Source organism: Phascolarctos cinereus, unplaced genomic scaffold, assembly GCF_003287225.1.
Source record: "Phascolarctos cinereus isolate Bilbo 61053 unplaced genomic scaffold, phaCin_HiC Scaffold_9;HRSCAF=440, whole genome shotgun sequence".
In the NCBI taxonomy this organism is placed as follows: Eukaryota; Metazoa; Chordata; class Mammalia; order Diprotodontia; family Phascolarctidae; genus Phascolarctos; species Phascolarctos cinereus.
In genome coordinates, this window is record NW_027556402.1 from 132,913,885 (window position 1) to 132,938,555 (window position 24,671).

The window sequence follows — 24,671 nt, forward strand, 5'->3', positions numbered from 1 at the left end:
ACTATTTAACCTATACCAGGCCATTTACCAGAGCTACTCTAATGACAGAGGCCATGTCAAAACAATCTATTGATTTAGGTAACTCAATTAAACATTTGAATTCACTCAATACAGTGAAATAAAAACAATTGAATCCAACAGAGAGCTCATCATTTCTCTTATGTCAGTATGACAGAGAAGAATGAATACTGATTCTGGATTCAGTAGATCTAGGTTCATATCCTACATACTCTCCCTCCCCATCACACACACACACTTCAGTTTCTTCATCCAAAAAAAAAAGAGAGATGGAAAAGACGGCCTTTTATAAAAGGCCTCTTAAAAAATAAATTTTATGAGGTCTCTTCCATCATTAGAAAATGGACGAGATTACTCAATAGAGATGGTTAAACAAAAGCTATTGATCCTGGGTTTTGGAAGAAGAAACTTTGGTATATTTGGAGTAACACCTTATTTGTCCAATATGGTTGGTAATTGGGATGCAATCATTAATACATTTTTCTGATTAACTAATGGTTAACCCATTCGTGCAAAAACCCTGCTTTATTATAGTGAAACACCTGCTAAGAAACAAGACAAACAATGGTCAGTGGTAGGACTCTTGGTTTTTCAAATACCTATTGAATCTTCTTAGGTATTTCTAGAAATCTCATAATCTTTACTCTACGAATCAGATCTCCAATCACTCTGTCAAAACAATTTCAAATATTCTCTCTTTTTTAAAGCACTCCTTTAAACCATCTCTTCTTTCGTCAGAAAGGGAAAAAAACCCTTTAAATTCCATGTTGAGCATAAAACTACAAAGATTATAAACTCATAGGATCATAGAAGTAGAGCTGGAAAGGACTACAAAGGCATTGTAGTAGAAACGCCTACTTTCATAAATGAGGAAATGGAGATTAAAGAAGTATGAAGGATTTGGACCCAGATTGTCTGACTTCAGAGACAGGAATATTAAAAAAAAAAGTTATTAAAAAAGTTAGTAGAAAATACAAGAATCTAAACGTGGACAAATTTAAACATCATTCATTGATTTATAGGTGGAAAGGGTCTCATAAGACAAATCAATATCCTCAAGAAGAAAATTCAAAACATTAAGTGACTACTTGCATAGAATCAGGTTTGACTTTAAGACTTGAATCTCCATCCTCTTCTGACTCAACTCAATTATATTTGCCACAGTACTATAATCTCTCTAGAACACTCCTAAGTTATCGTGTATTGGCAAAAGTTCTGCTAAACACCTCTCCTAGCATACCTAAAATCCCCATACTATCTACTGTTTTCCTTTTAAGGATTAAAAGGAACTTAAGAAGGCAGCGAGGTGGCCAAGTGGATAGAATGCCTGCCTAAAGTCAAGAAGTCTCATCTTGCTGTGATCCTGGGCAAGTCATTTAACTCTGTTTGCCTCAGTTTCCTCATTTATAAAATGAATTGGAAAAGGAAATGGCAAACCACTCTAGTATTTTTGCAAAGAAAACTCCAAATGGGGTCAGAAGAGTTGAATAACAAGATGTAAACAATATCTGAGAAGTCAAAATCTCTTTAAGGCATTATCACCTTGTCAGATTAGCTAGCTATTTAGTTATTCAGCTAACCATTTAGTTTATCAGTTTAGGAAGGACCCAGGGGAAAATAGGATTTTTTAAAAAATTACTATGTAAGTGTCTTCAGGGAAAGTATTTTTCTTCAATTCTCTATAACCCAGCACAATGTCTTCATATAGTAGGCACTTAAAAATTTATGTTGAAATGTTCTGTTGTACTTACTCTGGACAAATGACCTTTGAATTGTTGGTGCAGTACCTTTGTTTCATTCCTATGGATAGACATAATTTACATTTTTTTTCCAAGTGACTTTCCAAGGTTTGGTTTGTGTGAAAGTTTGTGTGTCTATGTTCTGGAACGTTACCTCTCTAGCTTTTGAAACCCACTGCAACTACAGCAAGGGTTCCTTGAGAGTTCAAGTTGTCATTTATTCTGGGCTATTGGTATATTTTGTTCAGTCCTAAAAGTCATCATTAATGACATAAAATCTCTTCACCCAAGTTTCATTTTCAAGGTCAAGTTACATGTTCATAAAATAATTACATGGAAGGAAATGTACATCATCCCATTATGACAATTTAAATAAACCACATGCTGGATGAAAGTTAGGTCAAGAGATTTTATATCATTAATGATGACTTTTCTCTTCTTAGACTCAATATATAAGCATAGCAAATCTACATTCTTTTTTTGCTTTTTAATGATGGCTTTTTAAAAGCACTTCATCTCTTTCTTTTCTTCACTATACCTCTTGACTTGGCTATTATCATTGCCCTTATAATTACTTTCTGCCCAGGATTTGTTTGTTATTTTAAAGAATGATGTCAGCATTTTACAGACTTATGAGAGTCTCTGATCCAAAAGGGAGGAGTAGACACTCATTTAAAGGGATTTATTTGGTCTGCTCAGGGCAGCCTTCTCCATTATTAAAACAAAGTTAGTATAAATTTATTCAACTTCTCTCTTTTGGCATTTTACTTTTCCATTCCTGGGGTGTTTTTTTTTTTTTGCTTGTTCATTTCGATTGTGGTTTCTACACAAAATAGAGTTTTAAAATAAGAATAAGGTTTAAAAAAAAACTCTTACAAAACAAAACCTGATATTCCCTTTGGGTATGTATGGCACCACAAAGCCTCTTTAGTGAAGTAGAAACTTGTCCTTATGCCCAGTTCCGTTGAGAGAATGTGTTTTCTTCAAATGGTATTAGTGCATTTTAAATTGGTTTTGAGTCATATTCCACAGTCCTATCTCTTTTTGCACTAAAATATTTATCTTTTCATTTGGAATGAGGATCTGTGATTGAATGTACATTTTGATGTCTTAAAAGGGTAGATGAGGGTGGAGCTGCTAAATGGCAAATTCAAACCTGATAAAACAAGAAATGAGGAGGGAGGATGAAAGTAAAGAAGAGGAGTCAAACTACAGTTTAAAACAAATGATGGGGCAGCTAGGTGGTGCAGTGGATAGAGCACCGGCCCTGGAATCAGGAGGACCTGAGTTCAAATCCGGCTTCAGACACATAGCTGTGTGACTCTGGGCAAGTCACTTAACCCCAATTGCCTCACTAAAAACAACAACAACAACAACAACAGCAACAAAACAAATGATAATGTAATAGATTTCAACAATACATTTTATTGATCTCTTTTGTTTTTACATTGCCTGAATTCTCACTGAAACCTGTCCTTGCCCACTTCCCATGGAAACATCCAACAAATAATTGAAAAAAAAAGGAAAAGAGGAAGAAGAGAAAAATTAACGAATAGATCAATTTGTTTTTTAAAAAATCTGATGATATATGCAATATTGCTCACCTATGAACTCCCTAGCTCTTAAAAGGAGTAAGAGAATATGCCTTCTCCTGCTTTTTTTTCTTTGAGGCCAAACTTGTTCTTGACAGTTTTGCAGCCTTCCTCTTGATAATCATATTCTATTTTAGGACTTCAATTTCACCTCTGAGTAGATGATTCCTGAAACTGTATCTCTTGTCCCAATCTCTCTCCAGAACTCTATTCTGCCATTTCCAACTGTCTCCTGAACATCTTCATATGGATATCCCATTATACTTCAGATTCTATGTGTCCTAATTTGGACTCTTAATTTTCTTCTGCCATCTGTCCCAACTTTCAACATTCATGATTCTGCTGTTGGTGCCACAATCCTCCAAGGCTTGTAAACTCAGAGTTCTGCTTGCCTTTTATATCTTTCTTATCCTTCACATTCAATCAACTGTCCAGTCCTATCAATTTCACTTCCAAAATGTCTCTTGTATCTCTCTGATCCTTTCCATTCCCACAGCGATCATTCTAGCTCAAGATTCCATTATCTATTATTTGAACTATTGTAATAGATTCCTAAAGGGTTTCCCTTGCTCTAGTCTCTTTTTTCTATGATCTATTCCCCACAGAAATTGCTCCCCAAATCATCCCAATGCATTGCTCTTATATATTTCCCCACTTTCCCCCAGCCTCTCCAAACCCCCATGTTCAAACTACCAAACCCTTTTATTGTGTCCTATGGAATATTTCCTTTTAGGCAACAAGCTGGATTCCATCTTTAAAATTTTCTTTCTTGCTTTCTTCATCTTTTTGTACCTACTGTGACCTGCCTCCTAACTGATGACACACATACACCCTAGACTCCATATCCAGCACTACTTATATATTCACTCATATTTTCCTCCATTACCACTCACCTTGGGAAATTTGGAATACCATTGCTTCCCACAGCTACTTTCAGGCTCTCCTTCTACCACTATCACTCATCAAAATTTCCTTTGAAGGTCATTTAATCTATAATCAACACCCAATCAAAATTCTGGTAGCTCTTATCTACATATCTACAGGACACTCTTTTCCCACCATCACTGAGTTCAGAGCATGGCTCACAATCTTTCTTTCCTTCCTTACTCATTTCCCATAATCTACTCCTCCGTCCTACCAAGGCTACACACAGAGATAGCTACAACTTTTATTTTGCTATCACCCACATTCATCCATGTACATGAATTCTGAAATTTTTTTTATCAGATGATAATCTATTGCCATTCAACCTCTCCCTCTGCTTTGCACTTCCAAACCCTATTCTTCACTTTGATGACAAACTTCAATCCTTCCACCCTTCAATTAATTTCTAGACCATTACCCCACACTCTAGCTATATTCCTTTTCTTTACCCATCTTGACTTCTTGATGAAGGGGTTCAACTCTACACTGCTCTCTTCTCTCAATTCCCTTGCCTTTTTTTTCTTGTCAAAGCTCTCACCCTTCCAATTCCCAACCTTGAATTATTCTCACCATCTGCTACCTTTGCTACTACTGTTGCTGAATGAAGTTGGAGAAAATCACGAAGGCATGCTGAATTAGTCTATGGCATGTTTATGCTACATGATCTCAACTTCGCCTGCATTGTAGTAAGGCAATCCTTTTATACCTCTCTAATTGACCCATTATCCCATTAATCGTAGGGGCTTTTCCAAACATTTTTGTACTTCCTCAAACTTCCCTTAGTTCCTTCACCCTCACCCTCTCAGCCAAGAATCTTGTCTCATATTTCACTGAAGAAAATGAAACCATAATCTGAGAGCTCCCTCTGCTTCTGTGTTCCTCGTGTCACATCATTCAGGTAACTTATGCCACTATTTCTTCCTTTGTCCTTGCTTCACATGAAGAAAGGGCCTTTGTACTTGCCAAGACAAACTCTGCTACATGCATGAGTGATCTCATTCCATCACATATTATCCAGAAATTGCCCCTTCTCTCATCCCTACTTTTTCACCAACCTTCAATTACTCTTTGTCTATTGGCTACTTGCCTATTGCCTACAAACCTTCCCCTGTCTCTGAAATTCTAAAAGCAAACACACACATACAAAAACAACAGCAACAAGAAAAACCAAACCCCAAATCCCTACTATTTCTTTCTTCGCATTCTTTGCTTAACTCTTTGCTCTAACCCATTGCACAAACTATTTTGTCATCTAGCTGCCTTAAATAATATTTTCTAAATTAAAAATAAAATGATAGATGATGAGGAAAGTGCAAAAGAAAAAAGAAGAGTTTTAGGAAGGAAATCTAAGTGTGTAGTAGTTGGAGTCAGAGGATGTGGGTTTGAAACCCAGCCATGCCATATCCTATCTGTGTAATTTTGTATGTTACTACAATTTTCTGTTCCTCAATTTCTTTCTATATAAAATAACGCCAGTCTAAAGAACCCCTAAGATGCCTTATAGATACAAATGCATGATCTTATGTTTTGACCATTTTTCTAAACCTAGGAAACTCAAATTCTTGAGGAAAATATTGCCATGTTTATTTATGGGGAATGGGTCAAATTGTTTTCTTTTGAGAGGAAGTATAATCTTAAGGATACACTTGGACAACTGTGGTTACATTTAGGGAAATAAATTGCTTTTTCATAGTTGGCTCACATATTCTTCATAGATATTAAATATAATTAAATAGCATAGGCTTGAGAAAGAATAGTATCAGAAATGTTGTCTTAGTAGTTACCATGACACACTTGCAAAGAAGATACATAAGAATGAAAATCAGACAAGTGAACACATACAGAAAGGTTGATCTGGCTGAAATCAGAGGCTTACGATCTTGAATCTTGCTATCATTTGACCTGGTCAAAACAAAGTAAGAATACATACACACACACAGAATTAGGTATAGAAAGAGGTTAGGTGAAAGGGGGAATTAGAGGGAAGATAAATTAAGGAAGGGATTAGTCCCAAGTAAAACAAATTCTAAGGATGTACAAAAGATATCTCTATTTGAAGTGGCAAAGAATGTGAATCAGAAGGAATGCCCATAAAGTGGAGAATGGGTAAACAAACTGACATAATACTATTGTGTTGAACTCTTAGCAGTATAAGAACAAATCAGCTTTCCAGTGGACCCATAGTGAAACATGCAACCCACTTCCTGATGAAGCAGTGAAGAACTCAGAATACAGAATGGAGCATATTTTTAGGACATGATCAATGTGAAAATTTGTTTTGATTGACTATAAATGTTTCAATAGTGTGTGTGTGTGTGTGTGTGTGTGTGTGTGTGTGTGTGGTCTCAGTTGAAGGAAGGCTTTTTAGAGTGGGATGGTAAGAAAGCAGATCTTGGGATGATTAAAACAAAATATTAAAAGGAAAAAGAAAACTTGGGAACTCTGATCAACAAAATGACCAAACCCAACCCCAATTCCTGGGGAATCATAATGGAACTTGTTGTCCACGTCCTGATAGAAACGTGACTGAAATTAGAGAAAAGGCTACACACGCACGCGTGCACACACACACACACACACACACACACACACACACACACACGCACTCACTTTAAGATGTAGCCAGTGAAAAAATGTGTTTTGTTTGGCTATAGCTGTTTGTAACAAACGTTTTGTTTTTCATGCTTTCTCAAGGGGGAAGAAGGCTGTTCTATGTTTGAAAACAAAATTTAATTAAAATGGTTTCTAGTGTTTTTCCATTATAGGTGATATTTGCTTTTCTTTTTAGTCATATGTTTCTAGTCAACATTACCACATTAAGGAAAAGTCCCTTTATTCCTATGCTTTTTTTTTACATAAAAAAAGGGTAATGCATTTTGAAAAGTTTTTTTCTGAATTTTTTAAACATGTGACATTTATTGGTTTTGTTGTTTTGTAATATCAAGCTAATCTTGTTCTTATAATTTCTTTGCTAATATTTTATTAAATATTTTGCATCATTATTCCTTAGTGATATTGGTATACAGTTTTTTTTTTTTTTTGATTTTTCTCTCTCCCTGACAGGTATTTGGACCATGTTTGTCCCATAAAAAAACTAATAGGATGCCATGTTTCTCTCTTTTTGCATATAAAATTTTTTTTTTTGGAAAAAAAAATAAGGTAGATTGGCATATGGTAACACCAGCTCAGAGTGGTACCATTTGCTGGGCAGCCAGTAGCTTTCATTATTGGAGGTACACAGAGAGGACTATTAGATACCAGGGCAGAGGAAGATAAGGAAAATGACTTTCATTTCTCTCTTCTAGTATTATGAATTTGAGTGCATTTCCCCAGTGGATTTATAGAGCCTTTACCACTTTTAAGCAGTTCATAGCGAAAAAAAAGCTGTTGGAGACTTTCTTGGAGGGGTTGTTCTATCCTGACAATACCATTCATTTGGGAAAGCACTAGAAGAGAATAAGGGGGGAAAAATCCTAATTACTAAAAGTACCAGATTTAATTAACCACTCAATCCATCAACAAGCATTTTTTAAACCACCTACTTTGTACCAAACCCTGTGGTTAGTGCTAGGGACTCAAACTAAATTATAAAATAATCCCAAACTTAAAGAAGCTTATGTTCTAATGGAGGAGATAATCACATGGAAATATAAAGAAAATAAATATAAAAAGAATGAAAAATAAATATAAAGTTGTTAATTTGTTTCAGTTGTGTCCAACTCTTCGTGACCTCATTTGGGGGTTTCTTAGCAAAGATATGGAAGTGATTTGCTATTTTCTTTTCCAGTTGATTTTACAGATGAGGAAACTGAGGAAAACAGAATTAAGTGACTTGCCTAGGATCACTCAGGTAGTGCCTGAGGTTAGATTTAAACAGGTGTTGCTGACTTCAGGAATATTGAGTAGTTACATACAAAATAGTTTGGGAGGGAGGGCACTATTAATTGGAAGAAACAGGAAAGGCTTCATGTAGAAGTTAATACTTTCATTACCTCTTGAAAGAAGACAAATATTTTGGAGGCTGAGGGGAAGGAGAAGGGAATTCTAGGCATGGGAGATATTCAGCTCAAAGCCACAAAAATGGGAGAGGAAGTTTCATGTGTGACACAGAAAGAAAAATAGGCTGAATTACAGAGTACAAGAGAGTAATTAATGTCAAATGAGGCTGGAAAAATTGGCTGGGGCAAGTTTGTGAAGGTTTTAAAAGCTAAACAGAAGACTTTATTTTTAATCTTACAAGCAACAGGGAGCCACTGGGAGTGATTGATTAGGGTAGTTACATGGTCAAATCTGTGTTTGAGGAAACTTATTTTGGCAGAAGTGTAGAGGATAAACTAAAGTGTTGAGAGATTTGAGGCAGGGGGTCCATTAGGAGGTTTTTGCAATAATCTAGTGGTAGTTATGAGAGTAGAAAGAAGACGTCAAATTTGAGAGACGTGAATGTAGAAATGGCAAGATTTGGGAACTGATTGGATATTTGGGATGAAAGAAAATGGAATCCAGAATAATGCCAAATTCACAATCCTGTGAGATTAGATGAACAGTGATGCCTTCCATAGAAATAGGAATGTTTGGGAAATAAGTAGGCGTTAGGGAAAAAAAAGTTCTATTTTGGACATGTTGAGTTTGAGATGTTTCCAGCAAGCCCCCTTCAGCCCCACCCCTCCATTAAAAGATTCAATAGGCAGCCTATGATTTGGGATTAAAAGCCAGGGGAGATGCTCAGGTTGGTTATATAGATATTAGTCCTTTTCATAGAGAAGCATACTCAGATGTCTATATTATAAGACCATTTATGTATAGAATGTACATCTTATGTATATATGCATATTATATATATGCATATGATTCCATGTATATATGTGTATATATATACATATAAAACATTTGTGTACGTATATATATATACACATATACTCATACACATTCATACATATATACTCTCTCTACATATCTATCTCTGTACCTATCTATAGATAAAAATATAAAATCATCTTCCAAACATCCCTGTGACACAAGTGTTATTATTATCTCCATTTTATAGATGAGGAAACTGAGGCTTAGAGAAGTTAAGTGACTTTTGTTTTGTTTTTGTTTAGTCATTTTTTCAGTTGTGTCTGACTTCGTGACCTCTGTTGGGGTTTTCTTGGCAAAGATATTGGAGCGATTTGCACTTTCTTCTCCAGTTCATTTTATAGATGAGGAAACTAAAGCAAATAAGGTTAAGTGACTTGCCCAGGGTCCCATAGCTAATAAGTGTCTGAAGCCAGATTTGCACCCAGGTCTTCCTATCTCTAGTACTGGTGTCCAAGGTCAAAAAGCTTAGAAAGTGTCTGACGCAGGCCTCCCTGGGACTAGGAAAAGCATTAATTGATATTCAATTTCCAATCTTGTTTCAGGAATAATTGCACTCTTTGCATTTTTAGAATTACTGCTAATGTTGTTGCTTGTTCATCATTTTCAAGGAGAACCAATGACATCACGGAGTGATTGACTCACACATGAATTAGATTTAAGTGAGGCAGGGTTGAGCAAAGTTGTCAGCCCCCTCTCTCTCTTTCAGAGTCATCAAAGTCCAGTGGCAAGATGGATGTCAAGATGACTGGTGACAGCCCAGGATGCAGTGGATGACCTTGATGTGTGACCAAGCTCTGAGTGCTTCACAGCACCTGCTTCAGCTGCCTTCGTGGTCATTGGAACACATTTTTCTCATTGGCCCTTTCCATCAGGACATGTCTTCACATGCTTGAGGTAGACAACTCCCTAACTCACACAGGTTTTGAGGCCTTTCAGTTACCCTAGACCTGGTTTAGCCAGCTTCTGAGACAGTTTTACCACAGTGTGACCAATGCACATGGTACAGCTTCTTGGAGCCACAAGTGAGAGTAGGTGGCAGATTGATGCCAAAGATGGAAGAGTAGCCCTGGAAAGGGCTCAGCATGCCCTCATTCCAGAGGTGTTGGTCCTCCTTGAACATTTCCATTTTCATTATGAATCATTCAGGATACATTTGTTTGTTTACACTGAGCTAGGAATTCTTTTGTTGTTGTTTAGTTATTTTCAGTTGTGTCCTACTCTTCTTGACACCATTTGGGTTTTCTTGTCAAAGATACTGCCATTTCCTTCTCATTTTAGAGAGGAAGAATTGAGGCAAACAGCGTTAAGTGACTTGCCCAGGGTCACACAGCTAGTAAGCGTCTGAGGTTAGATTTGAGTTCAGGAAGATGTGTCTTCCTGACTCCAGGCCTGTCATTCTATCCACTGTGCCACCTAACTGCTCATTCTTTCATTAGTTCACAAATTTCATGACCCTACCTAATATTTTTTTCTGTATCGAGCATAATTATTTCTTTAAATAGTTGGATTCAGATGGCCAGAAAAACTGGCCAAGGTCTAGAAGTTCTTGGAAATCCATTCAAGGAATCATCTCCTCTGAGGGCATTTTATTATTGAGGGAGGAGCAAAAGTTGTAGCTCTGGAATGGAGTGCTTTATTGGATTGTAAACTAGCCTTAATTTTGGACAAGCAAGTAATTCCTCCTCAAATCTATTCATTCATATGTTTTGAGTGAATTTGTATATCGATGCCATGAGAAAATGCTAGATCTTCTGCAGCACAGATCCTGTTGTTCCAGGATGGCAACAGAAACATGCAAGTAATCTTGGACTTTTTTTCTAATATTTCAGTGAAAAGTACTACAAAACCTGAGCTCCTTAGGTGGAGAAGATAAGTAGTGGCAAACCTTGGCAGCTGGTTGCATATACTTCTTGTATCTCTAAGGGAAAAGAAACATTCTGCTATATAAAAGTTATTTATTGACTCAATGAAGAACTAAAAGGCTTCCCTAGCAGCAAACTGATAGTGGAAGAAGTATTTTCCAGTGTATGACTTTCCCACCAGGAATCACTAGGGTGGACATTTGGGAAGCAAGTTACTTATGGACGTAATCACTCTGGCAAAAATTAAGATGCCACTATCCTATCCTTAAGGAGATCCATGGCAAAAGAAATAAAGAAAAAAGAAAGAAAAAAAAGAAAGAAAGAAAGAAAAAAGAAAGAAAGAAAAAAGGAAGGAAGGAAGGAAGGAATAAAGTAAGGAAAGAAAGAAGAAAAGAAAAAGAATGAAAAACTGAACACGTTAGACACTGTGGGACCTGAACAGAAGTCTTATTAAAACCATCATGCTTTTCTAGTGCATGCTTATCATTTGATTAGTAAGAATTCTACCAGATTTATTCCATATTTGTTCATGTTTAGAAGAAAGTCCTAGTTGACTATTGAACCATGCTTTGGAGTCTTTGAGGATGGAAAAGAGTAGAGGTTTATAAATAGAAAGTAATCAATCAACTGAATGAACAGTTGAGGCTTATCACCTAGCAATGTTCTCAAAGAACATAGAGAGAAGCAAGCAACAATCCAGTTAAGTGTCTGGAACTCTCGTCAAGGGACAGAGTTTTGTCTGTCTTTGTGTCCCAGGAAAGCACAAGATAATGAAACAAAACTAACATATCAAGTACTAGAAAGATTATATAATCTACTACTCTTCAAATAGCTCCAGAGAGTGACTGGGACCCTGAAAATGCTATTTGTACCAATCACCTATTGATAGTTATGGAGTCAGCTGGATTTTCCTTTAAAGATACACGTAACAGAATGGGAGATTTAAGGAACAGGGCACTAGGAAGGATTCATCTACAAGTTTCAGAAGGATAATTTACCTTAGACTGTGGTCTGTACAGAGACAGACTGTGTCAAAATCCAAATGAAGATGAAGATGAAAGAGGTACCATTTTAGGAACTGAGGAAGTGTTTCAAGACTCCCAGTCCCTCTGATCCAGATTGGGAGAAGGAGTGTGGAATCCAGAACCTATCCCCTTTATTCCCATAGTCTACTTGTGGAAATCTTAATAGAATAGAGACTACCTACAGAACTTGATTCCTTGGGGCCTAGAGACCACCTCATCTTGTCTGAGCCTTCCATAGGATGTTGGCCAATGGGCCTGAGGATCCCAGTTAATCTACAGAGGGTAGAAAAGAAAAAGAAACAGCAGTGACCATAGATTACTACAGAAGTACCTGTATTATTTGGCTAGTTGCCAGTCTGATATGATACTCCTAGACTGATGAGCAAGGAATATAATAATGAAAGTTCACATTTGTATGGTGCTTTAATTTTTACAAAACTCTTTACTTACAGTATTTCATTTAATGCCACTCATATAACTAGGCAATACCTGTTGATACAGGGTTATGTGCTACCTTAGTGGAATTATGTATAGTTTAAATGAAAGAATGGAATTACATCTTTCTTGGTTTTCAGTTTTCTGAAAAATGATTGCCTCAGAGTGCAGCTAAGTATATAGCACTCAAAAGAGTCAAATTCTCTGAAGAGATGAAGACACTTTTTCAGCTTTAGGATTTAATGATAAATATGATGTTTAATAAAATATGTTTTTATTATAAAAATACAAAGGAATTATATACAAAGGAATTCTAGCTATTTATATTTAGCAGATTAAAATGTTCCATTTAGAGTTAAGGGTAGATAAATAGACAAATTCCAATTTCCTTGAACCCTAACCTACCATCCCTTTGTGTTCCCAAGACCAGAATATAAGTGTTTTTAAGCCATCTTGTTTACATCAAGCTTACTGTTTCACCTGTGTTATTGGAAGTCAAAGAAAACCACTTGCTTGCTTTCTAATTTTCAGGGATTCAATAGTCAAAATACGTTGTGATTTTTCTACATCCTTGGGCTTCTTCTTCATTTGTCCATCTCACATTTTCTCAGCACTGAAGGAACTTGAAAGGGAAAAGGAAGAGTTCAGAAAGTTCCTTCCTTCTTTGTTTGCATTTTGCCTTCCTTATAGCTACTCAGTGTCTACTGAATTCTGCAGAGGTGACTGGTGGCTAGCTATTCACTAAATTTGAATATTTCAATAATGCTGGAAGAAGTGAATTGAATTGCGTAAAATTATTCCTGTACCAAGTGTCCTATTATATGAGGGTAGAATATTTTGTGGGATGGTGAATAAGTAATAAATATCCTATTTATTAATTAAGAATGTATGCCTTGACTGTTTAAAGGAAAAAAAATAGATTTAAGGCAGCCAAGAGTACAGGGAATGTGGCATTGAATTTGCTTTTAGTTAGATACTCTTCATCAGGTCAAATCTCAGTTGGCACTTGCAAGTGAAATCACAATTCAATTGCCAACTTAATGAAATGAAGAAATTGTAATTCTGTTATTACAAAATAATAAATGGGTCCAAATCATTATACAATCTCCCAACATCTTGTAGTAGAGGCTCCTAATGTCCCTCCAATTCTCATGAAAAAGAATACCTTCTTCCTCCCTGCCCTGCCCTCTTTAAGACAAGAAGATATTTGTTTCTGTGTTATAAGTGTAGAACACAAAGGATCAAAGTCAATTTTCTAAGGTCAGTCTGTCTGTGCTTTCCTGGTTTTACTCTGAGGGGTGTCAATTCCAGATTTCATTGCTCATCCTCTCATCTGTGTGAATAACCCTTACTCTTTCTATCCCTGAAAGCCACCTAGAAAAGAACAAAAGACTAAAAAATGCACCATGTGGAGTACTTTTCTCTATTGAACACACTCCAGTGACTGCCTATTACCCCTAAAATCAAATAAAAAAAACTCCTTCATTGGTCATTCAAAGTCTTCACATCTTGGACACTCTCTGTCTTCTTAAATATTAATGCTTTCCACTAATTCCTACACTTTGGTCCAAGTATAATGCCCTATATGCTGTTTATCAGTCTTTACACTCCAGTTCTGGTCTCTTGGCCTCTTCACTGGCTAGCTGCCATTCTTGGGATGCTTTCCTTCCTAGCTTCTTATTCTTGGACATCCTACTTTTCTGTGTATTTCAGCTCAAATGCATTTCCTTAAAGAGGACTTTGCATGTTCACACAGCTGCTAGCACCTTCCTCTCTAAGGTTACCCTTCATCTATTCTCTGTTTTTCTCATATGTACTAGCTTATCTATGTTGTTTGCCCTCTCCCATTAGATTGTAAATTCCTTGAAGTTAGAAAGATTTTGCCTTTCTTTATGTTCTCAGCTGTAATCACAGTGCTTGCAGCACAGGCTTCCCCAACCCCACATACATTTGAACATCTCAACTGTGGTCAAGTTTTGAATGACACTAAACTAGACACAGATTCTAGATTTCTCACTCATGACGAGTTTAATTTTGAATTCTCAACTGGGTTGATGGCATAGAATAAATTTAATCACTACAGTCCTCTAAATTTGCTAAATCTCAAGACACCAAATCATTACTGAAGAGTTTCAAAAACCAAGTTCAGTTTTTCTGAAAATGTATACCCTGAATGTCAAGTAAACGCCACGAAAACACTTGTCAGACATCTAAACCATCACCAGTGAGCAAGGACCCAGAGCAAGAATTCATTAGTTCTGTAAGTCTCCTCCTTGAAGTGTTTTGGAAATTTAGAAAGCTGAGTCAATTTTTTTCTGTATCCACATGAGGCTACATAGTTGTTACCCTGTTTGCTATCATTTTTGCTAAAGGGCAAAATTTTGAGAGATATGGAAAAGAAGCAGGCCCAAGTGGAAAGAAGATGTAGAAACACTTTGTAATCAGTCTTGGGAATAGGGATTTCAAATCAGTGAATATGCTTCAGTGGAGCTGAGATGTATTAAAAAAGGATTACTGTTTTTGGTGGCTATTTTTCCTAGGCACTTTGCATGGACTTTGGTTATAGTTAAAGAGTTATAATTGGTTATTATACAACAAATGCCATTATGTGAAGTAAGATGTGCACACAGTGTCATTGAGGGTATAAACATGCCCTGGTAAATCTAGCAAGGAAAATGGGGAGTAACAGGAGAGTGAGAGAGTTTGGGGAATCATACTTCAGTAGAATTTTTCCTGACATAAATTGACTTCACCAATAGCATTCCCAGATGACTGTACTTAGTTACATGGAGTCCATGTTAACATGGAAGGTTAAAATATTTTAAAGAGTGAAATTTGTAATTTGATGGATATTAAAATGCCTAGGGCATTGTATGGCAATTTCAACCCAACTCTTAAAAATGTTGCTGTTGTCATCTGATACACATTTAGCAGAATATAAAAAAGAAGATAAGTTCTCAGTAGGTTTAATGACCAATTTTGGTGCAGAAGAACTAGTAATGAAATGTTTCCCTCTTTTCATTAGAGAAAGGGGCACCACATGGGTACAAAATATTATATATCTGGTCAGATGCTGCTACTCTGTTAGTTTATGACAATATTTGGCTCATTTCTCAATGGAGTATTTAATAGATAATGCGGCAGCATAAAAAGGTATCAATAAAATGTATTTTAAACAAATGCATTAAAAACCATTGTCATATTAAGAAAGTCAAATCGAGTTGAATACTTTGACCTTGGTTTCTATACTTGCTTTCCAATTAATTAGCTTGGAGTTAAGGCTGATGGACAGGAATGGCAAAGATAATGTATGCAACCTGGAATTCTTTTTAATAATAATGATATTGGGTTTGTCCTGGCAAATATTATACTTTAAAATTAAGTATAAAAAGTCTTGCAGCATTATATATATTTACTACTCTGCTTTGCTACATGAGCTATTACCAGCCTATATGAGGGTGAAGGGGACCACTGAATCATATATTTTCAGTAGACAGAAAGGCTGTCCCCAAAACTATTCATTTACAAATGTTTTTGCTACAGAGGCTAAAGTTTTATTATTGAATCAAACCAGATTCACAAGTTTCAATTCATCCCCCAATTTGTCACATAGAATGGTTGTTTCACTGGTCTTTTGTGTGTTCCCAATTAACATAAATGGATCATAAAATTTAAAGATAAAGGGGGCTACAGGGATCATATAAGTCCAATTTTGTTTTGTAAATGTGGCAACTAAAAATGAGAGCAGTGAATTGATTTGCCCAAGGTCATAGCAATAGTAAATAGTAGAGATGGATTTTGAATCCAGATTCTGATCCTAGTCCAACATTCTTTTTGCTATAACTTATGACTCCTTTCTTCTTCTTCTTCTTCTTCTTCTTCTTCTTCTTCTTCTCTTCTTCTTCTTCTTCTTCCTCTTCTTCCTCTTCCTCCTTCCTCTTCTTCTTCCTCTTCTTCTTCCTCTTCTTCTTCTTCTTCTTCTTCTTTCTTCCTCTTCTTCCTCTTCTTCTTCTTCTTCTTCTTCTTCTTCTTCCTCTTCCTTCCTTCCTCTTCTTCTTCCTCTTCTTCTTCTTCTTCTTCTTCTCTTCTTCTTCTTCTTCTTCTTCTTCTTCTTCTTCTTCTTCTTCTTCTTCTTCTTCTTCTTCTTCTTCTTCTTCTTCCTTTTCTTCTTCTTCCCTGCCAAGGCTATAGAGATAGCATGGATGACACAAAAGTGGATTTAGAATTATAACATCTGGGTTCAAGTCTTTCTCATACTTCTTTGCCATCTTACTATGGGAAAATCATACAACCTATAAAGCCTCAGTTTCTTTGGGATAAAATAGGAATATATAATTTATAGAAGCTAGTTCACAGAGTAGTAAGGAATTTCCTCACTATTTTGCAAAACCTTAAATTATAATATCAACGTGAGTTGTTATTGTATCCATCCTACCCCAGCCTCACACCAGAACCCTGTACTATATTGTAATTTCACTGAGGTCAGGAGCTATGTCTTATCTTTGTATTTCCCACAGGATCTAGCACAATGCATATATTTTGTCATTATTGTTCAGTTATTTCATTTGTTTCTGATTCTTCATGACTTCATTTTTTTTTTTTGCAAAAAATACTGGAGTGTTTTGCCATTTCCTTCTCCAGCTCATTTTGAGAATCAGGAAACTGAGGCAAACTAGGTTAATTGACTTGGCCAGGGTCACACAGCTAGTAAGTGTCTGAGAGTAGATTTGAACTCAGGTCCTCCTGACTCTAAGCCCAGTGCTCTATCCACTGTACCATCTAGCTGCCCATAATGTACATATAGGGAATTATTATCTCCCATAAGATGAGGGCTGTGCTGTCATAAATTGTTAAATGAATGAATCAGTACAAGATGGACACAGGCTCTGAAAAATACAGGACCTGGGTTCAAATCCTGCCTCTGATGATTACTATTTGTGTAACCTTGGGTACATCACATAACTTCCTTGGAATGAAGCTTCTTTGTTTGTAAAATTAAAAGATTAGATTTGATAGCTTCTGAAGTCCCTTCTAGTGCTGTATCTATAAACCTCTGATTTTTTTTTGAGGCAGTCAGGTTCAGTGAATTGGTCAAGGTCATATAGCTAGTAAGTATCTGAATCCAGATGAACTCAGGTCCTCCTGACTCTAAGGCCAGTACTATATCCACTGTGCCACCTCCTGCCTGATCCTCTGATTTAAAGGAATCCTGTTTAAGTTTGTATTGATTGTACTGACTGGCATGGCTCATCAGTCCAAATCAGAACTTGACCTATAATTTAGTTTTGATTAAGAGAATAAGTATATGACTAGTTTCCAATTGCTGTCATGTCAACTACTCAAAATAATTCCCACTTTACCAAGTTAAATATATACATATATTTAAAATTCACATACTATTCCCTCCACTACTCCCTCCATGTCTTATCATGGTGTTAGGTTCTTAGAGACTATTAGAGTCAACTGGAAGTTTTTTGAAGTTGGAATTGCTTTGATTCCAGGCCCAGTGATGGGTGTACGTTTGTCATCTGAGACCAACACAGCAATGTTCTGAAATTCTCTTCACTAAACAGATGACCAATGGATGATAATAGCTTCTATAGTATGGTAGCTCATGAAATCCATCTACTAAATTTTAGTGAAATTATGATCTTCTTTGGAGAAAGGAAACTATATATCCTTTAAATATGAAAATATTGGGATTACTTAATATTTTACTTTAGTAAAATTTCCCCTCAAAGGATCTTAACATATATTAAATTTGACTTAAAAATTCAAGTATGAAACATTCAAAGAGAAGCTAAATGGGTACAGTTTAAAGGTGATATATCACCCTATTTATAGACAGAAAGTACTTCTTGATTAAGGAACAACCAATAAAATTAGAAATTGTTTACTGTGGTAAGCAATGGGGATACAAATATAAAAGATGGCAAGATGTTGGCCTCAAGGAGCTTACATTCTCATAGGAGGAAACAGCACATAGGAAGGAATTGTGGCTAGGTAAGGATGTTTTGGTTTAGGAAGTCGCAAGGATGAGAAGTGGACTGCTCACTTCCCTGTCCTCTAGAGCACTGCCTCACTACATCACTTCAACAGTATTAGGACATATTCACAGTCACTCTAGCTAACAACTTCAGTCTCACTTATCCAATATATGTACTCAGTTGCCATATCTTGTTTCTACCTTCACAACATCTCTCATCTACATTTTTCAAGACTCAGCTCAAATTCCACTTTCTTCAGGAGGTCTTTCCTGATCCCCATAGCTGCCATTAAGACTATCCCTATCAAAATGTCTTCCATCATGTATGCACCTAGTTATTTACGACACAATTGCAATTACACGTCGTCTCCTTAATTAGAGGACAGGGCTTGTTTTTGCCTTTTTTGGGGGGTGGCGGTGGTATATCTAGTGGTTATCACAATGCTTGGCACATTGCAAGGGCTTAGCAAAGGTTTGCTGATTGACTACCTGACTGAATGTGAGAGATATTGAAGAAATGGAATTGACTAGATTTGACAACTGATTGAATACAGGGGAGGGGAGCAATGGATGCATCCTAGATTGTTACTGAAAAAATGGTGGTAACCTTAAAATAAATAAGGAACTTAAAAAAGGAATGAATTTAAGGGAAGTGTAATGGATTCTATTTCACACATGTTGAACTTAAGATGTCTAAGACACCTGGGCAAAGATATCTAGCAGGCAGCTGTAGACATGGGATTAGAATTCAGGAGAGAGATGAAGGCTAAATATATAGATTTGCAAATCATCTGGAAGGTGATTATGGGAATATGGGAATATATTATAGTAGCAAATAGAGGGAAAGGGGAAAATGGCTTTATTTTATTGCAAACTGAGTTAGAGTTAAATATTAGGAGAAGAAAAGAACTATTAGGGGGTTTGTGGACTCTTCTTAATTGCATGTTTTAAAAATTACTCCAAGGAATTGGTTCATCTATATAACTGCTTCTTCTGTGTCCCAAGGACTCAGAGATGCTAACCTCCAGCTTCTCCTGTGCCCTGGGCTTGGTAACTTTATGCCTATACTCCATAAAGATAACTTTAACAACATATTTCTGTAGGTGCTGGGAGGAGACTGAGTGATTTGTCAACACCATTCTTTCCTCATGTTATTTCTGTAATGAGGTGAAGAAATTTGCTTATTTGTGCATTTGAATAAGGGATAAATCTGTACATGTTTTATTTTTTCAAGATTTGTATTTATCCATAATTAAGTTATTTTGTTTTATAATTCTATTATCTGGTCTGTGGATTTGTGATATGGGCCTTTCTACTGATATTTATCAAAGCTGTTCCATAGACTTACATTAGCAGCACAATTGATTCTGCTAATGCAATCTGTGAAAAACACAATAAAGAGTTAGAAGAGGGGGAGATGAGAAAAAAGGCAGATGGCACATATGATGTCTCATTTTTCTAATAAAGATTATAACAAGGACAGAAAATGATACAATGTGAATCCATTGCAGTGACAAAGATAGTAATGAGAATTGGTATGAACATAACCTACTGCATTCTCATTATGCTCCTCAGATTGTAATCTTCCTGTGCTCTCTGAGGCTGCTCCTATCTTGCTCTGACTGATAAGTCTTCAGGCCTCGCTTTAGTTCAACCTGCTTTAAAAAATGTTTTCAAGGTAGATGGCCCATTAGAAAAAAAAAGTAATAAAATTTGCAACATTGATGCAGGACCCCTAGTTTCTAGAGACTGGTAGAGAAAGGGTATTTCATTTTGTATTCATAAGAACTTTGTTAGTTAGTGCTTCAGTGAATAGCAAAGTTCCACTAAAAAGTAGTCTCTTTCAGGAAAATAAAGCCTTTATGACAATGGTGTGTGTGTGTGTGTGTGTGTGTGTGTGTGTGTGTGTGTGTGTGAGACATCAAGGCTAGGGGCAGGGAGAGAGAACGGAAGAGAAAGTGGAATAGGTGGTAACTAGAAGGACAGATTTAGGAAGGCTAAAGTAGCCTCAGAAACATTCAAATCTGACTATGGTTTTCCATTTCATTTTTTTCCTGTGAAAATATGCCCATTATTTAATATGGAAAACATGAAGTATGAAAGTGGAGGAATGCATGCGTAACACAAAAAGGAGAGAATGTGAAATCACTTTGAAATCTGAATAAATATAATTAGATAGTTACAATTTTGTTGTTTTAAAATGTCTGAGGAAATAGTGGAAAGGAAATGGGTTCCCATGGGCAGACTGAGAGTCTAGTAGGCATTATAGTACAGAGGCTAAGTGATAGAATGAGAATTCTCAGACAGAATATACACTATGACAAGCAGCAAATTCGGTAAACTCAGTCTAAAAAATAAGTTAAATTACTTTAGAGGTCCATTTAGGCAAAACTGGTAATGCAGCAAAACCACAAAAATCCAGCCTATGAGTTTTTAATGTAATCTCTGCCTTTAAATTGTTGTGAGAGCTGGATAGACACACACACACATATATACAGGTATAAATATATATGAGACATATACATACATATATGTTCTCCAGCTTAAGTTCCCTTATAAACAAAATGGTAATAATTCTACCATCTAGTCACATAATTCCACATATTATTATTCTTTTCCTTTGCATATATAATTGATTTTCCCATCTAAGTTGTCTGTTTCTTGAGGCAAGAACCATGTTTTGTTCTTTGTATTGGTAACAAACAAATAGAAATAATCAAAATATATTTGTTGATTGAAAATGAGGTGAAGAAAATCAGGTATTATGAGTGTAATATTTTAGGGCAGGAGAACTTTTTTTGCTTTACATTAGGTGTATTGAAAACTAATATTTACGTAACAACTTACAATTAAAAGTATGTTACAAATTTTTATCATATTTCTTCTTTATAATGCTATTAGATGGGATGAGAAAATTGATGCTTAAAGAACTGCAAGTAGCATATGATAGAGTGAGTATACGAACTTAGGTTTTCTGACTATAGTATTTCCCTTTTCATCCTACTAGGTGAAACACAGATTTATACTAAGAACTAGAAAGGATCTTAGATATCATTTAATCAACATCCCTTTCTTACAGATGCATATAAGCATCCTAAAGATTGCCCTATTCTTGGTAGGGCAACAATAATCCAAGAATTCCAGGAATGGAAATTTTTAGAAGAATGATTTACTAAATCCAGGGGATTGAAAAATGAACAAGGAAGAATTCTATACCAATTCTATTGGAACTTAAGGCCTATGTTAACAAACTAAAATGTTATGAAAGGCACTAGTCAATGACCATGAAACACATTAGATTGAACCCGTGGAAAATGGTCAATACATTAATATTAATGACGGAAAATGGAGACTACTGATTTTATGTACTGGCAAAAAAAATACAAGCATTGCTAAATTAATAGAAGATAGAATACTCTAACTTCCTCCCAGTCATCTGACAAGCTGACTGCTTGTTGATCAGGGATGATAATGAACCTGGAAGGAGGTAGGAATTTATTTTGAAAGATAAGTAATCATATATAGCTTTATAAAAACTTTGATTAAAAAAAACAAACCACAGATACATACAACATAACTAATTTTCATTCTGTAATTAAATGAAAGGGAATGGTTATTGATTCTATTGCATGCAAAAACTGTAAATACATTTTGGAAGACTTTACTTTGTTTTGCTCTCTGTATAGTCACATTACCAGTAGAGCTTTTCACATCTAATTAGTACTTTAATTTATTTTATTGCCGAGAATGAAACAGCCCAGAGAGATCTTTCATAGAAAAACTGCCAATAAATTTCCCCAAGGAATTTTCCTACCTGTGAAGCAAATGTATATAATTTACATAGGAAAATATTCTCATGACAGGATCAAGATTTGGAATCTCTAAATGTCTACATGCAATCTTGTGGCAAGATTAGTGGCAGACAGTAGGCAATGATTGTGAAACAGTAATAAAGAAAGCTTTGTTCAGAGACTAGGCATTCTATTAATATATACCACGTACAGAGATACACATTACATTTATTTCTGCCAGTGATTCTTTTTATTGGGTGCTTGTATCTTTCTAATGTATGTTGAATTGCTCCTGGGGGTATTTTTTAAAGATATTCACAATGTACTACACTGAATAACAAAAAGAATTGTAAAGCAAACAGAGAAATCTTCGTGTTATAGTCTATACTTTGGAAATAATGGCAGGGAGGAATCAATACTGATAATAAATGACAGTATTAAACATGGTATTAAAATAATTTACAACACATAAAGATTAAATATGGGCTTGTGTACATAGCAAGGAAGAATAATTTCACAGAATCACAAAATTTCAGAATTTGGAGGAATCCTGAGAAGCCATCTAGTCCAATACTAACTGAAAAAAGTATATGAAACAAGTGGTCTTCCAGCATTTGCTTGAAGATCTGTAACAAGGGGGAGTGCATCACCTCTCATGGCAGCCCATTACACTTTGAAATGACTCTAATGGATAGGAAGTTTTCTCCTGACTTTCAGCTGACATTTGTCTCTTTGACACTTGTATCCATTGTTTCTAGTTCTGGCATCTAAAACTAAGTATAATAAGTATTATCCCCTTGGACTGACGTTTGCAAATTAATGAATCAGGATCCTATTCATGCATCTATTGTGCAAGATAACATATGTGTACATGACTATGCAATGCATATGTAACACATATGTAACATATGAGATGCATATGTGTGTATTCTCCTCCAATAATTCCTGCTTCTTTCTTCCTAATTTTATTTTCTTCAGTTGTTGGAAGCTCCCAGTGAGGAACTTTCTCTTCGGAAATAAATTAGTCTCATCTCTGAAACATTGTTTTAGAGATTTTCCATTGGACACTTAGAAGTTCGGGTCACACAGGCAGTATGTCAGAATTTGGAGGTGAACTAGCCTTTCAGGCCAACTCACTATTCATCATGCTTTCAATATATTGTTACCTAATTTGAAATCTTGTGAATTTATTAGTGCTGTCATTAAATGAAAATATTGAATGAAGTTTGGATCTTTTCTGAGAAATGAAAGCCATGATTGTTCACTCATACATAAGGAATTAAAGCACATTATTAATGATTATGACTGTTAATTTTAATGAAATTTCCTTCTTTCACAGAAATAATTGGAAGGGAAAGAAGAATGATACAATAGAAAGATATGTTGTAACCTCTTCTACTTGTTTAGCTACATTTTCCTTATCTGTAAAGTGATTGGCTTAGACTTGAAGATCCTAAGGTCCTTTTTTGGTCTAGAATCAAAGCTATTACTAGGGAGGGAAAAAATAGGGCTCTGTCTTAGAATGTTGAATTTCAAAGGTGCTGATAATATTTGTGGTGCTTCAGCAACATAAAAATGCTTATTGGGACAGAGCCAAGATGAGTCAGGAACTCAGCTAAGCTCTCCCAAATTCTCCTCCAAAAAACTTTAAAATAACACCTAAAATGAATTCTATAGTGGCAGAACCCCAACGAAAGGATAGGGTGAAATGACTTTCCAGTCCAAGACAACTTAGAAGGTCAACAGGAAAGTTCTGTAACGCTGAGAGTAAAGCACAGGGGCAGCTAGGTGGAGCAGTGGATAGATCACTGGCCCTGAAGTCAGGAGGACCTGAGTTCAAATCTGGTCTCAGACCAAACACTTGACACTTACCAGCTGTGTGACCCTGGGCAAGTCACTTAACCCCAACTGCCTTAAAAAAGGGAAAAAAAAAGAGAGAGCAAAGCACAGTCCAGAGCAGGTGGCCAGGGTTAAGCTAGCAGCAGGCTGTGCCTTAGCAAGCTGGAAGTAAAGCCCCACACCCATGCAAGCCAACAGTAAGGCCCTGAGCCCCCAATTCTCCTTCTAATACAGTAGCAGGCCCAGGCCCAGCAAGCCTGTGTAGGCCTTGGGGGCAACTCAATCAATAGCAGAGACTCCCAGAGTTCTCAGCTCACAACAATAAGGGGGTTGGGCAACTGTTCAGAAGGAGATTATAGGGGACACTTTGTTGGCACTGGGTTCAGGGCTCTGTTACATTGCCCAAACAAAAGTCTAGGACACAGATCTGGGTCACAGTCCCAGGGTGGGAGAGAACCAGCATACTACAGTGTGTAGCCAGAGGGAAGCAGGGATCCTGGTCACAGTTTGAGGGCAGATAAGAGTGCTTGTAGCCACTCACAGGCCAGGAGAGCAGTGACAACATCTCTCCTTAGATCATACCATTTCAGAAAAACCAAAAAC